General features: G+C 47.9%; 1 protein-coding gene across 6 annotated transcripts in view; it reads left to right on the top strand.

Annotated features, from left to right (window-relative positions):
- CTIF (cap binding complex dependent translation initiation factor) overlaps window positions 1–16,484 on the top strand; it is a 141,521-nt gene that overhangs the window by 84,583 nt on the left and 40,454 nt on the right. The window lies entirely within an intron of this gene.

Here is a 16,484-nt window from a genome sequence, read left to right as displayed (position 1 = left end):
AGGGCAGCACTGCAGCTTCTCGTCGAGAGGGACCTTTTGGAGCTGAGATCTGGAGGTGGTTTGACTCCATCAAGACCCCTTGCTGCCTCTGGGCTCTGTGAATGGCATGGGGCTGTATAGTCCAGCACTACCCCTGTGCAGTAATCCCAGCCCTGGTACCTACTGGACACAGATGATCAAATCACGGAATCATACAATGGTTTGGGTTGGAAGGGATCTTTAAAGATCATCTAGTTCCAGCCCCTGCCACAGGCAGGGACAACTTCCACCAGACCAGGTGGGTCCCAGCCCCAGCCCGGCCTTGGGCACTGCCGGGGACGGAGCACCCACAGCTGCTCTGGGCAGCCTGTGCTGGCGCCTCGCTGCCCTCACAGTGAGGAATTTCTTCGTAACATCTAATTGAAGTCTACTCTTTTTTTAGTTTAAAACCATCCCCCTTGTCCTGTCGCGACAGGCCCTGCTAAAAACTCTGTCCCCATCTTTCTCCTGAGCCCCCTCTAAGTGCTGGAAGGCTGCAGTAAGGTCTCCCCGGAGCCTTCTCCTCTCCGGGCTGGACAACCCCAGCTCTCCCAGCCTGTCCTCCCAGCAGGGGTGCCCCGGCCTCTGACCATCCCCGTGGCCTCCTCTGGCCCTGCTCCAGCAGGTCCATGTCCTCCCTGTGCTGAGGAGCCCAGAGCAGGATGCAGCACTGCTGGCCACGCTGCCTTTGATGCAGCCCAGGATACCCAGCTGGCTTTGTGGGCTGCGAGCACACATTGCTGGGTCATGTTGAGCTTCTCATCCACTAACACCCCCAAGTCCATCTCCTGGGGGCCACGCTCAGTCCATTCTCCACCCAGCCTGTATTGATACAAGGGGTTGCCCTGAACCCGGTGCAGAATAGCTCTGCAGAAGCCATCTGAGGTTCAGCCAAGTTTATATCGAGCATCAGTCCTGGCTGGCTCATCTAAGAGTGATTTGCATGCCCCAGCACCATCACCAGAGCCACACGTGTGGGGTCTTCCCATTAGCAGAGTGGTCCATATGAAGCACCAGTAGCAGTAAGGTGGAGCAGCTGGTATTTAGCATCCACTGGGGAGTTTGTTTTGCCTGTCACCCATGTCTCAAGCTGTGGCAGGGTGAGTAGAGGTTTTCTACCCAGCTGCTCCTGTTCCTGCTGTTGTGATCAGCACTCAGCCCTTGTGCACTTGAGGGTGTCAGTGAAAATATGCCCAGCCGTGAGTCACCCCTGGAGGCAGACGGTGCAGCTGCGATCCTGCCGGCAAAGCACACCGCGAAAGGTGATGCTGTATTTACAGCTCCTTTCCTGATGCTAGCAACAACGAAAAGGATTTTGTATTTCATGTGATGGCGGGAAAACGTACTTCTGTAAGTATCAGAGTGCTGCGTGGGCTCGAGAATAATGCAAAGAGGAGGATAAACCTTTGTGAGTTCAACAGGACACGCTCGACACGAGCAGGACTTCAAGAGATGTGTATCCATTACGGTTGTCTGTGTCTGCTCTGTTCTCCTTGTGTGCCTAGCTAAAGGCATGGTGCAGAGCTAAAGGCATGGTTAAAAGATACTCATCTAAGCAAATCTAATCCTTTCCTTTCATTGTTCCTTTTTTTTAATGCCAGGAGGCAGTGGCAGGAGAGAGCCGGGTGCGTTTCCCAGCTGCAGGGTTGCCACCTCTCTGGTGAGGGCTGTTTTGTCATTACATAAAAACTCTACAACACAAGACTTTTTATTCCTTTTTCTTTTTAATGATCTTGGCGACTGAGGTGACCCCTGTCCTGCAGACTAAATTTAACCTGAATTGCCAAGCTGCCACTATATGGCATCAGGAGGCTTTTGCAGGTTGTTTTTCTCCATCTCTGCAGCTGATTGAAAGACTTTATGTACCACCGGCAAAACATGTTACGGTTATGAAACCTCTCAATAGAAATGTAACAGCCTGCTGGGTAAGCTCAGGGTCTTATGATGCTTGTGAAAGCAAAATAATTGCTCCAGCAGAAAATCCAGGAGAACTTCGGTGTGTTGCTGTGGTGGAGGGACCCCTGATTTCATCAAAACTCAGTATTTATTAGGTAGCTTGTTCCTGTGCGGCAGCAGGGTCTGCTCTGGAGGACAGCGAGGTGTTGATGCTGACAGCTCTTCATTCCTTTTCTGAGGCTGCCCGTTCTTGTGGGTGTTTGGGAATGGCGAGCAGGAGCTCATGGTGACTCTATAGCTAGTGAGAAGGTTAGCAAAGCAACCGCTCATGTGTCGCAGGCCTTGTGGGGGGAACATGGGAGGTCTCACTTCAGTTCTCACCTTTCTCAGAGACTTCTGGGCTTCACCTCCGTGGTTGCAGGTGCTATTCCAGATGCCCTAGCATATTGGGAATTCCATGCAAGGAGCTAGCAGCCACCACACCTTGTGAAACCTGCACCACAACGGAGTGGGAGCTGGACAAGATGCCATAAAGCATCTCCAGTGACACCACCAGCTGAGTCCCACCGCATGGCTCTGTAACTGTGTTGACCATGTATGAACTGGGTGGCCAGTGTTCCCGTTATGCTCAGAGGGGATGCAGTCAGTGGAGTTTGGAAGATGGGTCGCCTCAGGATGAAGCAGGCATTTGGCCAGGTGATTCCCTCCCCAGTATCTACCCCCTATAACTGGAGTTTAGGTCCCCACCTCACTTTTGGCTTCTGACATCACAGACACCTAAAACTAGGCAAATTGAACCCACCCTCTGCATGATGCCATGTAACCCCCTCCCCACGCCTATGTTCTCCATGCGTTAAATGCATCTTGCTGCTGTAAGCTCTTGGGGGGAAGTTGTTCTGTACACTAAGCACGTATGAACAGGGCCTGAGGGGCTCCACCATGGCACTCTAGTAGTAAAGTCCTGTGCAAGGCTGAACTTTGTGAGCAGCCCTACAATAATCCGGTGTTGCATGGAGGGAGGATTCCCCTTCCCCTGGGACAAGGTGGGACTTCTTAAAGGTGGCAATCACAAGTGCTTGGAGAACCCTGGAAAGCTTCTCACTGAGATTTTATGGCCCCCACATAAGAAAAATTAGCCTGGGCATCTTATGAGAACAGGTTTCCTTGCTTTATTTTGCCTTCCCATGTTGACCAGAACCAAGGAAGTATGAAAAACAAAGAACTGTGGGAGGAGTTGAGCCAAAACACCTCATGCCAGAGGAAGCCCTGGGACAGGGATTTGTTTCTGGGCTCTCTTGAGCAAGAACAAAGACTTGAGACTGGGCATCCCATTCTCTCCCGTCTCATAGAGGGGAAATCTCTTCCCGGCCAAGGAAGGCATGGGTTTCCACTGAGACATTTTCACACTCGCAGGGAGTGCCACCTTGGCACTTTTTGAGAAGCTTTAGGGACAGCAGTCTCCGCTTCAGACTATGCTTGCTCTAAGTATTTCTGGTGTCTGAAGAAAATGTGCTTGTGTCTGTAACGAGGAAGATGCACATGGCTGATGGTCCCTCACCTGCATTTAGCTCAACCCCTTGGTGAGGCTGCCTGCCTTTGGTGGCCAGAGTGAGTCCCCCTTACCCATCAGCTGGGTAGATAGACCCTGCTGAGGTCTACCAGCTGAGCTGGATTGGTGCTGCTAATGAGCAGCAGGTGATACCAGTCACTGACATTTCAGCAGCCTGGGTGAAGCGGGTAGTAGGGTTTTTTTGCCCTTGTCTTTTCATAAACAGGTGTCAACAGAAGTGTCATCATCACAGGTGGAAGCGTTTAGCCCTGAGCCCCTTAAAGGCATTGCCAGGCCCTGCTGCAGCCCTTAACTTGTTTTCACTTCAATTAACAGTTTGCACCTTCTTCTAGAAGGTTTCTTCTAGGAGGGAGCTGGTGAGTGGATGCCCAGTGGAGCGGTCTGGTATGTCCTGGCTGTACTGGGGGGGGGGGGGGGGGGTGTGCGGAATCTGAGGAGATGGTGGTATTGCAGGATGTGCGTGGCAGTGATGTTTTCAGCACTTGTATTTCAAACAAGAGATGAGCTGAGGCAAACCCTTGGGCTTGGGTGGGATTTTGGGAGTTGCTTGATGAGCTGGTAGGGTCTTCAGCTTTGCCCAGGTTGTGTTGTGGATATATATATCTGCTGCCTTGGATTTGGTCCTGAATGTTAAGAGGGAAGAAATATATATGCCTAGGTGCGTCATGGGCACATGAAGTCATGGGAGGATCAGGAATGAAGCACAAGTAGTGTGGCTTGTTGTCCTATGTGTGAATTTTTAAGCTATTTTCTAGCTTGCATTTAAAGAATGATATTACTTTATGTGAAAACCTGCTGTTCTGCGTTCATTATTATCTGATGCTGAGTTCTCAGGCATAATCTTCCTATCTACTGGTTAATGTCTTAAAAATTGATTTTCCTTCTTATTTACCCTTCTTATCTTTTACTCGCTGCTTAAAAATACATATACGCACATGTACATGACCAGGATACATACACATATAACCAAGTTGTCCCACATTTTGTCTTGCAAAATATTTTTTCAATGGGACTTTACCGAAAGAAAACTCCATGCTTGTTCCCACGAGCATCATGTTGGTAGGTCAGGAGGCTGGGATCACACTTGCATGCGTCCTCTTTGGCCCAGGTAGTTCTTGTACTGGAAAGATGACTAAGAAAAGCCCAACCACCACTCAGGAGCGTGCCATGCAAGATACATATTGAAAACTTTACAATAAGTTGACAGCCCATATCCATGCAATTTTCACGCTGTCTTGAAGGGTTGCACTATTTCCAGAGCCACTCCTGTGCCGATCTATTCATGGCCAGCTCTAGGGCTCCTTTCATAATTAAAAATAGTCACAGGAATGGCCCTCACCCTGGATTTTAAGATGGCAAGTTATTTTGGGTGAAGGTGAGCGTGTTTTATGGCTGACATGAACACATAGTTTTTAAGGCTGTGAAATTTTGGAAAAGCCTTAGAAACCCGTTCCCAGAGGTCACCGGTACAAACCTCTCCTGCTGGGCGAGTGAATAGAAATGAGTTCATAATTATAGAGTATAGTAGTGGCACGTTTGCTTTTTCACTGTTTTAATTGAGGTTTTTCAGAAAGGAAGAGAACTTAAAACAATACAGAAATGTCTTTTGTTCTTTCAGGGCCATTTACTGAAGGCTTTGCAGTGAGAGGAGAGGATGTTTATTAAAGAAAGCAACAATATCAAGACATTATTTTAGTGCCGAAGTGCTGTTCGTAGCTGGAACAAAATGGAATGTTTCAGATGGACTGAGTACTTGCTGAGAACTAGCATCGAGCTAAATGATGTGCAGTTCATTTACTGAGTTCAGTAAATGGTGTTTGAAACAGTAGGAAGGGAGAGGAAGCAAAGGAATCAAAAAGGTTGAAACACCCTTTTCCTTATCGGTAGGGTTTCCAAGTCAAATGAATTAGGTTTAAGGGCACATGGGGCTGGACCCCTGAAGCAGCATCTGGAAGTCAGGTTTTCATCCTCCTCCTTATGCTCCTGCCTTCTCCATGCCTTCCTGGGAGCTTGGAGGGGGGTGGTTCTGGAGCCACCATGGAGACTCTCTTCAGGGCTGCAGAGGGAACATCCCAAACCCGCTGGGGATGTACCGGCTGTCCATGCTGAGCAGGGTGCAGAGGAGTTGAGCCAGTGTAGTGGTGGCTGTGTAAAGCTGCTGCTGATGGGAAACCTCTTCTGAGCAAACTTGGGACCAATATTTTTTTTTCTTTTTAAGGACAAAAGTCACTGGTGGTATACTTGCCTGCAATGATGAGTAGGAATACTAGCATCTAGCTAAATCGGTGTTTAGAGTGTAACACTGCAAAAAACTCTTCTAGGCAGCTAAAAGCACCCAAGCAGAGATGCTGTTAAAATCATAGTCGCTCTCCTGCTGCAGATGTAGGAACTTTGAACCAGTGATGAAGGACAGGCCACATTTTCAGGAGCAACCGCACTAAAGTTGCATTTCAGAAAGGCATCATAGAATGTCTTGAGTTGGAAGGATCCCATAATGAGCGAGTCTAACTCCCTGCTCCTCGCAGGGCTACCTAAACCTAAGCCATATGACTAAGAAAGCTGTGCCAGCTGAAGTTGAGCATCCTGGAGAACAAGGTAAAGAACTCCTTATTGGTGTGCTGTTCCCTCACGATCAGGTTCCTCAAGGATTAATTGTTCATATGCACAAAAATCCCAAGTAAACAGTCAGTACTTGCCCTGCCTGCCCAAGCAGAGCCAGCAGTCGCAGGGCATCAGCTGAGGGGTTGGTTACAGGCAATTTAGAGACAGATCATCATTTCGGTTTGATTGCCCACAACATTGCTGGGAGTTATTACACTAAATTAATTCTCCGAACTGCAGGTCCCCAGAGGACAATATTGTCTTGGCAGTTTGTTCCTAAAAAAGGGCTCAGCTGGGTGATTGCGTTATTGCAGCTTAATGAATTACGGCACGTGAGCTGGGTGGCGGTAATTGCCTGCATGTGCCGCTGGCTGTGCGTGTGGTGTGCCTTCTGCTGCAACCCCTCTAACCCAGCTGGGAGGTAACTCACCTTATCTTATGGTTGCCTTGCGGTCCTGCATCAGCAGGGAGGCAGGAGTTTGTAATTTGCAATTGGACGTGCCAGTGGTGTGCTGGAGGTGGTTGGGAGGTCAGTAAGAGCAGGAGGAGAGCTGTGATGGGTCACACCAGACAACCTGGCTTGGTTACCAGCAAAGGACACCAAGAGGAGTGTAAGAAGAACAGGGCTATGCATGTAATGTTGCCTTGCAGTAGTGCTTTCCTCCTATTAACAGCTGGGCTCAATCTTAAGGTTCCTTTTCAAACTAAATAATGATTTTCCAGGAAATTATGTTGTTGGGATGTGCAGGACAGCATTTGTTCACCTTTCTGTCCAGCAGCTCCTGATGGACTTTTCCTTTCATGATTTCGGCAATGTGCTTTTCAAACCTTTGTAAACTCCAGGTATTCACATCTATAGCTTAGCTCCACTCTGTATGGTGTACATAGGTGTAGCTGTGCATTATGTGAAGAAAGACCTCCTTCTGCTTGTTTTGAACCATCCTCCTTTTCAGGTCATGAGAGTTGAAGTGCTCGTGCGGCTGTGCCTGCAAACTAAGTGCCTGTTGAGAGCTGCCCCTTCCCTCTTCAGCTGTATATTCAGTGAAGCAGGAGTCAGCGTTTCAAACAGGCTTTGCCATTTTGAAAGCAAGACCATCAACAGAAGGTTCAGCAGTGCCTGTTCTGGGACCATAGAACCATCAAATGGTGGGGGTTGAGCGGGGACCTTCAAAGTCCCTCCAGCCCAGCCCCCTGCCATGGGCAGGGACACCTTCAGCTGGATCAGGTTGCTCAGAGCCCGTCCAGCCTGGCCTTGGATGTTCCCAGGGATGGGCCATCGGGCACCTCTCTGGGCCGCCTGTGCCAGTGTCTCACCACCCTCGGCGTAAAACATTTCTTCCCTCCATCTAGTCTGAATCTCCCCTCTTTGAGTTTAAAACCATCCCCCTTGTCCTGTTGCGACAGGCCCTGCTAAAAACTCTGTCCCCATCTTTCTCCTGAGCCCCCTCTAAGTGCTGGAAGGCTGCAGTAAGGTCTCCCCGGAGCCTTCTCCTCTCCGGGCTGGACAACCCCAGCTCTCCCAGCCTATCTTCAGAGAAGAGGTGCCCCAGACTCTGATCATTTTGGTGGTCCTCCACCCGGGACACCTTGGTCATCTTGGTTGTATTACTGTTGCTTTGGTAACTCATGGTGTGACTGATTTTTAACCAGCCTGGCAGGAAAGTCCTCATTGTGTGGGCGAGTGCAGGGCACTGTTGGGTCAATCAGCTGTAGGAAGAGTCATGGGGAAGTGATGCCAGCGCTCTCTTCAGGGAAGACGACCAGAGATGAAAGAATATTGTGTTTTGTTGTCCATCAACCTCGAAGTGCTTTTTAGCAGAGGGGTGCTCTCAGCATCCCCCCTTTCCGTTTGAGGAAACCACAGCAGAAAGGAGGGAAGGGGCTGTGGTTGGACCTTCCTCCGCCACAGACCTTGTGGTGAACCTGTGGCCACCAGCTTCTCATATGTGCAAACCCCGTCACCCATGAGACTGTCCTTCCACGCTGCTTTTAGTGTCATGTAATGCAAAACACAACTGTCTACGTGATGCTGTTTCAGCCAGCCAGAATTGAGGGAAGGAAATATAACGGCAGGTTCCTCTGCACTAGGAAACTGATTTGTTATTGAAATGGCTTTCTCTCTGGAGTGTTTCCGGCACGGCTTCTCAGTACTGGAAAAGGATTTCTCCATCTACACCTTGTTTTCCAGCATGAGTTCGTGGAGGTGTTGTCAGCAGCCGGTTGCTGGAGCGAATATAAAGTAAAATAATTTGTTTCATTTTCCTGCTTTCAGTCCTTGAATATAAATGTGCTGTTGCTGGTGATCTCTTGGAATGAGCACCAAGGGCTTTCTGCTGCCAGGTTGTTCTCCAAAGTTATCTGGCAGCTGAACTGGGAGGTGAGGACAAGCAGAGGCTGATGCTTTTGATGGGTAAAAAAGTGTTACGGCATCCCCTGTGTCACACAAGGTCTTTCCATGAGACCTGGCCCGGTTGAAGAAGCCCAGCAGTGCTTCAGTGGTGTGGCTGCATGGTTTGGGTGGTGACTTCCAGTTTCTGCCCGTGGCCAGTAGCCGCCCCTCTCTGTGAGAAAGTGTTTACCACCCATTCCTTCTCCCAGCGAGCCCAAGCTGGGGACATTGGCCCCAGAGACTGGGAGGGAGCAGCATGCTTAAGCTCTGCAGAGCCTCCTGGCATGGTTAGTGTGTGAAGAAGTTGCCAGCTCAAGTTGTTTGGGCTCTTGTTGCAGAAACAATATTTCTGTCTGACCCCAGTTAGCAACTGATGTTTGCAAAATAAAGAAGTCAAGGCACTGGAAATACTTTCCATTCCCACTCTTGTCTCAGCCCAAAATATTAGTATTAAAAATATTGCATCTATTATATGCAGCTAATATCTCTGCTGGCACGTAAATCACCCAGGGATTTTTCATCTCCATATTAAAAAAAAAAAGTTAACTATGCTCTATTTTTGGATATTTGTTAACTGTTTTGTTTCCATTTATTCCTACTAAAGCCACAGCAGTCTGTCTCCAAGGGGCCATATGTGGGAAAGAGAGTCCCTAGATTGGCTGGGAAGGTGCCGGGGTCACTGACAGGCGTGAAGGTGCTGAGTATCTGCTCTTTCTCTGATAATGTCTTTATTTAGCATGACAGCCTCTGGGGCACGAGTGGACAACAGGCTTCTTTCTTTCATTTAAACCAACATTGCTCCATCCATTCCCAGCATTGTGCAGATGCTATGGATCATCCCAATTTCCTGATTAAATTTGGGGCTGCTAGTTCCCAAGCAGCAAGGGCCAACAGCTAAGTGGCACTGGAGCTGTAGAAGGTGACCCAGCTCTGTGCCTCCCCCTGAGCACCATGCTCTCATCTAAACTGATGAGTGGAAACTTATCCAGGAGAAAGTAAATTTTTGGAGTGGATCAGACCCTGGCGCAGCTCAGTACATCCATGTGAGCATTGAGGGTAGTGTGAGAGAGGAGGCAGGAACGGGATCAAGAGGAGACAAATCTTCTTTTGACAGTGGAGTGGACTTAGGTAAACATTTGGGAAACTGCTTAGGATTGTCACTGGATTGCAGTAAGTCAATGTCCAGATCAATCCTGGCTCCCAAAGCTCTACACTCAATGCTATAGCTTGCTGCATCATTTTTAAAGAAATTCATTTAATGCGTTTGATAAAGGCTTCTGGCACAATCCAAGCATCTCTGCTCCTTGGGATGGTGCTTTACCAGATCCCCGTGTCGGAAGTAATTGCTTGCCATTGACTTTGGGTCATCTCAGATGTCTGGACAGCTGTTAGGAGATCCTGTCAAATCTTGCCTTAGCTTCTGCAGGAAAGACATTTATTTCTTCACTAGAAAGCACTGGTATAAATAGGATATGGAAAAAAAAAAAAAACCCTAGAGGATGTCTCCTTGCTGTAGGTCAAAGAGTCACAGAGGTCTAAAGGAAGACAGCTGAACAAAAAGGCAGCAGGTGGGGGCTTGTACATTCTATTTAGGATGTGTCTTGAGGGACAGGGCCATGGAGGGATGGTGGTGGGCTGTCTGTGCATCTTGGCACGGGTTTAAAGTTTATATCTCTTGGAGGATTATCAGATCTCGGGATAACTGATCAGCCTTGGTGTATTTTTAAAGGAAGCAGCCTGGAGTCTGAGGTATAAGCTCTTTTATTGCAAAGTAGTAAAAGATGAATGTATATTCATTCAAGTCACATTCTTACCAGTAGTCCAGGATCTCTGTGTGTTTGTGCTTAGCAGACTTTTAGGAAACTTTGTGTACTGTGGTTGTGTCTTTCAAGTTTAAACTATTTCAGCTAAACTGGATTTGGTTCCTTGTCACTGCATTTTCCTGTGGTTTTCATGTAGTTTTTTGCAATCGTGTTTACAGTACGCAGAGAATCCAAAAACATAATTCCAAGTAATGTCATTTATGAAGAGGACCATTTCCAAGCAATTTCTACATGAAATCACTGTGGTGATTTCTACACCGGTCTGGGCAGTCAGCCTTGAAGTCTGGGGGGTGTCTTCCTAGCTGGTTGACCGCTCTGTGCAACAAGGGCCTCCATCTGGACATCCCTAATGATTTGTGGGAGACCCAGCAAAAGATTTAAAGAGCTGGTTTGGAGCTATCTTGCATGCCATCTGTACTTGGGATGTCTTTCCCAAGCTGGTGTTGCAAAACAGTTACTTAAATTCCTCCTGAAGATTCGTTTCCATGAAGCTTAGGAGAAAATAGCTGACTCAGGCAGCCTGTGCGGCCAAGCATTGCAGAATGTGAGGACTTTCGTTGGACTTCAGCAGTTGACAAGTTAGCTCTTCAGAGCTTTGCTGAGTCTGCTCTGATGGGTTTTGAGCCGTGTCCTTTCAGCCCAGCAGTGCTGTCTCTGCTCCTGCAGAACAGCCTGCAGACTGGGTGTTTGTCTGGTGGTCCTGTGAATGGGGTGTCCATCACTGCAGTGGGAGAAACAGTGGACACCGATGGTGTGAAGTGATGCTGCAGGAAGGCACAGAGAGAAATCAGGTCTGTTTCTGTGTTTGGAAAGGCCAAAGCAGTCAGAATCCCATAGCAGAAGATAGCGTGTCCCACGGTGAACTGTGCTTTCTGTCTGTCCTACACCCATTTTTTGGATGCTTTATTGCATGAGCAGCTTGCATGCCTTTGTAAGGCCCTTCAGTCATAGACTCATGGAACGGTTTGTGTGGGAAGGGACCCTCAAAGTCCCTCCAGCCCAGCCCCCTGCCATGGGCAGGGACACCTTCAGCTGGATCAGGTTGCTCAGAGCCCATCCAGCCTGGCCTTGGATGTTCCCAGGGATGGGCCATCGGGCACCTCTCTGGGCCGCCTGTGCCAGTGCCTCACCACCCTCAGCGTAAAAGTCAGTGTTACCCTGTTAATTTGTAGTGAGTCTAATTATGTTGTAAAGGCCAAACACAATCAAACAAAGGCAGATATGTTGTCCAGGCCCAAGGGAGGGTTGTCAGCAGTGGCTACACCCCAAGACCAAGGTGGTAACAAGAGGAGTTGTGCCCATGTAGGCAGCTCATCCAAAGGTTTCATAATGCGTTTCCCAGCAGCCAGAGGCTGTGAGCCTCATCAAAAACCTCTCTGCCCTCATAGCATTGTTTTTGTTGGGCTCTGCTTGTCTTCTGGAGGTCATTGTATGTTTTCAAAGATGCATACGTGTAAGACCTAAAGCACGTGTTACATCTCAACTGTACAAAGATGGCTTAAAAACTTGATCACCACCATTTTGACAGGTAGATTTTCTACGCTTCCCAAATGCTGTGTCTAGCCAGACATGTAGGCTGGATCTAGTGATCGGAATAGACTTTAACCCTACTGACAGAAAGGCATAAAAGGAGTGTGAATAATTTCATTTTTGTTTTCAGGAGTGAACATGACATCTTGTTCCCTTCTCATCTGAGAAAAATGCAAACAAAAATGAAACTGGAGCCAAGCGAAACCAGTTTGAGAGAGAAAGCCAAAGGGAAAACACACAGAAGTCTTGTGTTCTTCATCCTTCGAGCTGGTGGTTGTTGCTTTCTGTGGGGTTTTGAGGTTTTTGATTAATTTGTGTGGAACAGTCAAGCTTATTTGAGTGTTTCCCACTCAATTGTAGCGAGGATAGAAAACAGCCGTGGCTGGACCATGATGCTGCCTTGCAGCAAAGTAATGCTGACTTATCATTGTACAGGCATGTAAAACATCAAGGTGCCTTTGATGGACGTATGCTTGATGAAGACTTCAGGAGAAAGTCAGGCCCCTAGGATAGAAATTCAGACCTTTCTCTTCATTATATTAATAGCAGTATTCCCCAGACCTCCAGGACCAGTTTTAAACATTACAAAATTCCACCAGCTCCTAACTGGGATCCTTCAGGCACCACAGTTCGGACCACAGTGTCCCTTAGGTGCCCAAAGCCAGTGATGCCGAGTGGTTTTGACTGCAGCAGCACTTGCTGCCATGCCCAAACCCTTCCAGCGGTGCCTGCTCAGGGGTGCCAGTCCAGTTGTTTGTGGAGCTGCACTACCCAAGGTGAAGCAGCTGGTTTTGCTAGAATATGCTTAGTTCAACAACGCTGGGCCTGGAGAAATTGGTTTGTTCAGGGGATGTTCCAGAGGACTTTGCTTCTTTCTGCCCTTTCCCATTTCAGGATGGGTATCCTGGGCAGCTAGCTAGTACAGCTGGGAAAAGCCTGGTTGCTATCCATCTCTGTGAATTTAACTCTTTCAGTGGTGACACTAAGAGGGTGGGTTTTTTAAATTTCCCTCCCTCAATGGAAAATTACCGTGGAATTTTCAAAAAGAAGGTGGAGAGAGATGGCCCTTCATCCCATGGACCTAGCCCCTCCGGTCCTCCCTTCATATGTACAGCTGCTGCGTGCCTTGGGAGCACTCTGCTCCTCCAGCTTTCAGGGTTGTCACGGGTAAGGGGGATCTGGGGACCTGATGGGAATGGAAGGTCCCACAGAGTCCGCTTCTGCAGCAGATCTTAATCTATCCCTTGTAATGGCAATTGCCAATTAATTGCAGGCATGTTAATAGCCAAGCTGATCATGAGATACTCCCAGGGCTTAGCATCATATTCCTGGGCCTGATGCTGACATGGAGATGAGATCCTGCCTGGGCATGGGCAGGAGAAAGGGTGGAGAGAAACTTTCCATCTGCAAAATGCAGTGAGGAACATTTTCATTCAAGCACCAGAAGGGTGAAGGGGACACAGAAGGTTTGACCTTGGCCACAGCACTGCTTTTGATTCCCAGCCTCCTGCTTGGGTGCCTGCAAGTCTGTACTAGTTGTTAAACACTGGGTGGCCATGGCCATGCCCACCAGGTATCAGGCTGTGCGCAAAAGCAGGACAAACATCCTTCTCCTGTGAGGACCTTAGCATGCCTGGTAGGGTTTGTCCCACGGGAGAGTTGCCTGGGATTGAGGGCAAGTGTGGTGTCCAGGCAGGTTCTTCAAAGGCAAGAGCCAGCATGTCCAGAGCACCCAGTTCCCAAGCCCATGGACAGGATCTCGGTCCATTTGGCTGTACAGGGTGCTCAGCACTGCGGGGTAAATGTCTCAAGTGCTCTTGGAGATGTAGCTCCTTACATCTCAGTATGTGTAAGAATTACCTAACCAAATCTCTGTGCAGCCACCAGGAGAATGTAACCCCATGTTGTCCTCCGGTCTCCACATGCCAGACATGGTGGGGGCTTTCAGAGGACTTGTCTCACTCGGGCGGGGGGATATGAGCAGGGCTGACGGGACAGAGCAACTGTGGTTTAGACCACAGCTGTCCACGTGTCTGGAGTTATTTTTCCCAGCCTTGTGCCTTCCAGCCCCTTTCCTTGGGAGCAAACGATGTAGTAAAAACTTGCAGGAATCCTGTATTTCTGAGCATGTAGGCTGGTAATCACAGAGACAGCTGAAGCCTTAGATTTGTTTGCGTAGGCTCCTCTGACAGAGCAGACATTTGTCAGATCTAAATTCTGTTGAAAGGTACCTCATTTAGTTAATTGAATAAAAAAATCGGTGGAGAAACGATAGTAGAAGCAATACCATCCTATTTCCAGCTTGGCAATCCTGACTGTCTCCCCTTGGTTTTTAGTACTTCAGCAGTTTCTTTGGGACTCTGAATGTCTCCTTAGTTTCCACGTTGACCGGTGGCCAAATCTTCAGTCCTGCTGAAGTCAGGAGGAGTTTTGAGCCGAATCAGAATTTGGCCTTTGAAGTGCAAGTAGTTATTTAATGTTAAATGGAGTCAAGAGGCAGGAGACCATTGTGCTACGTAGATACTTTTTCATGTAGCTTAAGTAGTGTCCCCCACCAGGTACCGTGTACTTGCAGCAAAGGATGAGTAGAGAGGGACAGAAGAAGGATTTCCCAGTAGCTACAGCATTTTTCTGGGGTAAATTCTTGCTTTTCTTCGAGATGTTGCTATGTGATTCAAACTTCAGCTGCTCCTCCCTTCGGCATTGCAAACCCAAAAGCCTGGGTTGGGAAGTGCCTTTGGGCTCCTGCACGATCTGGTTCCCTAAGCTTGGTGGGTCACCACAAGGTACCATCTTGGCACCTACACTCCTGCCTGTGGGCAAGCGCAAGGTTGTTGCCATCAAGTCAACCCATGGTGGGTGCGTGTGGTGGCTTGTCCTGGTCACCATCTTGACCCTTCCTGGGGTTTTCTATGTCCCCAGCACCTTGGTCACACCTGAGAGCCAGGATGGGTCATCCCAACCTCCCAGGCTTTGCAATGCTGTGTGGTCAAAAAAGTTTTAAGATCTGAGCCCCATTCTCCCTGCTTTGGCTCTTCTTTGCTGCAGAGTCCTATTTCTTCTTGGCTTTTCTTCTTCGCTGGGGTGTTGGGAAGATAAAAGCACACAACGAGTCTTTGCCTGAATGCTGGATGGTTGTTTAGACCCCTGCCTGCTGCCAAGTCACAGACGTTGCTTCTTGTTTGCCTTCTCCTTCCTTTGCCTTTTTATTTCTTGCAATTTTTTTCCCCTAACTTGTTTAACTCTGGTGTTTTCCATCCTGTGGTCAGTGACTGCAGAGATTCGGTTTGTGTTTGCTCTGCCCCTTGCTGTGGGGATATTGCCTTTTAGCCGTCCTGTACAGGGACGGAGCTGCCTCTCCTCTTCTTGTCCTATTGCAAAAGCCCCAAACTGAACAATCTTGCACATTCCACATTGGCTTAACTGTTTGGGGTTTGTTTTGGTTTTTGGTTTGGTGGTGTTTTTTTTTTTTAAATCTTAAACCTTTTTTTCTTTTGGAGCCTTTAAACAGAAATGGTTTGGTTTATAATATCATTATGTCTTTAGGAAAAAAAAGTCCCTGCACTCATTTCTTGCAGGAATTTACAGCAGAGGTTGGTTCCCAGCTCATTTCCAGGCATTTAGCTTAAATTAAAGCTGCGTCTGTATGCAACTTTATAATTTCTTTGCAATATTTGTAACTTAATACAGTAGCAGCCTGTCTGGCTTATAACCCAAGGCTGAAAGTGCACCCAAACAGTTAAATTCAGATGTTTGAGAGGAGAGAAGAGCAAAACCGCAGAAAGCAAAAGCGGAATTGTATCAGCAAAACTCTTGCACACTTAAGCATGTGAGGGCTTATTACTAGATAAGGGTTTTAACTAGCTTTTATTTTGACATTCCCCTTTTAATAAGCGTTGCTCTTTACAAAGCGGTTTATGTGATTGCATTACTGAGAGGAAACAAAGAAATGCCAGGAAAACTTGATGTGGAGAATCTGTACTCATAAAATGCTTGTAAGCTCCAGCAAACAGGAAAGCTTCCCCCATCTCCTTTTTTTTTTTTTTTTTTTTAATTCCCTGCCATTCAGCTTGGGGGGAAAAAGGGAAAAAAAAAAAAAAAAAAAAAAAAAGCCAAACCAACCTATGTTGAATATCTCAGAAAACTGGATCTGGTGGTCTGAGACTAAACACAAGTTCCTTCCACAACCACCATGAACAAGCCTCTTCGTCCTGAATTCTCCAAACACCAGCCCTTGCTCTTTATGGTTAAGAGCCAGTTGGCCTCAGAAAATAGGTTTTAACTCCTGGGGGTGCCAAGGAATACAGATTTGATGGGCAGATGGCTTTGGCAGGCAGAGTTGGAGACTGTTTAGCCTCTGACCATTGAAATGTATTTGTGAATGGCCGCTTCCTTCATCCGAGCGCCCTTAGCTGAGCAGTGCTGATGATGAAAATAAAATTAACTGCTATGCAACGGGTTTAAAATAAACACTGCTGTTCATCTGAACAGAGGCAGGGGTTTGAGGTAAAGGCTGAGGCTGAGCAGGGGGACTATAAGGAGTACAAAACCAGTACGGGTGCAGACTGGTGTGGTCACCACAGCCCTCATGGTTCTTTCCCTGTTTCAAGGGACGATGCTGGGGAGATGTCCTATGTGAGCCTCCAGCGCTGCTCCC

Source organism: Falco cherrug, chromosome Z (genome assembly GCF_023634085.1).
Source record: "Falco cherrug isolate bFalChe1 chromosome Z, bFalChe1.pri, whole genome shotgun sequence".
NCBI lineage: Eukaryota > Metazoa > Chordata > Aves > Falconiformes > Falconidae > Falco > Falco cherrug.
Note: the sequence above shows the minus strand (reverse complement) of the source record. Positions and strands in the feature narration are given on the sequence as shown.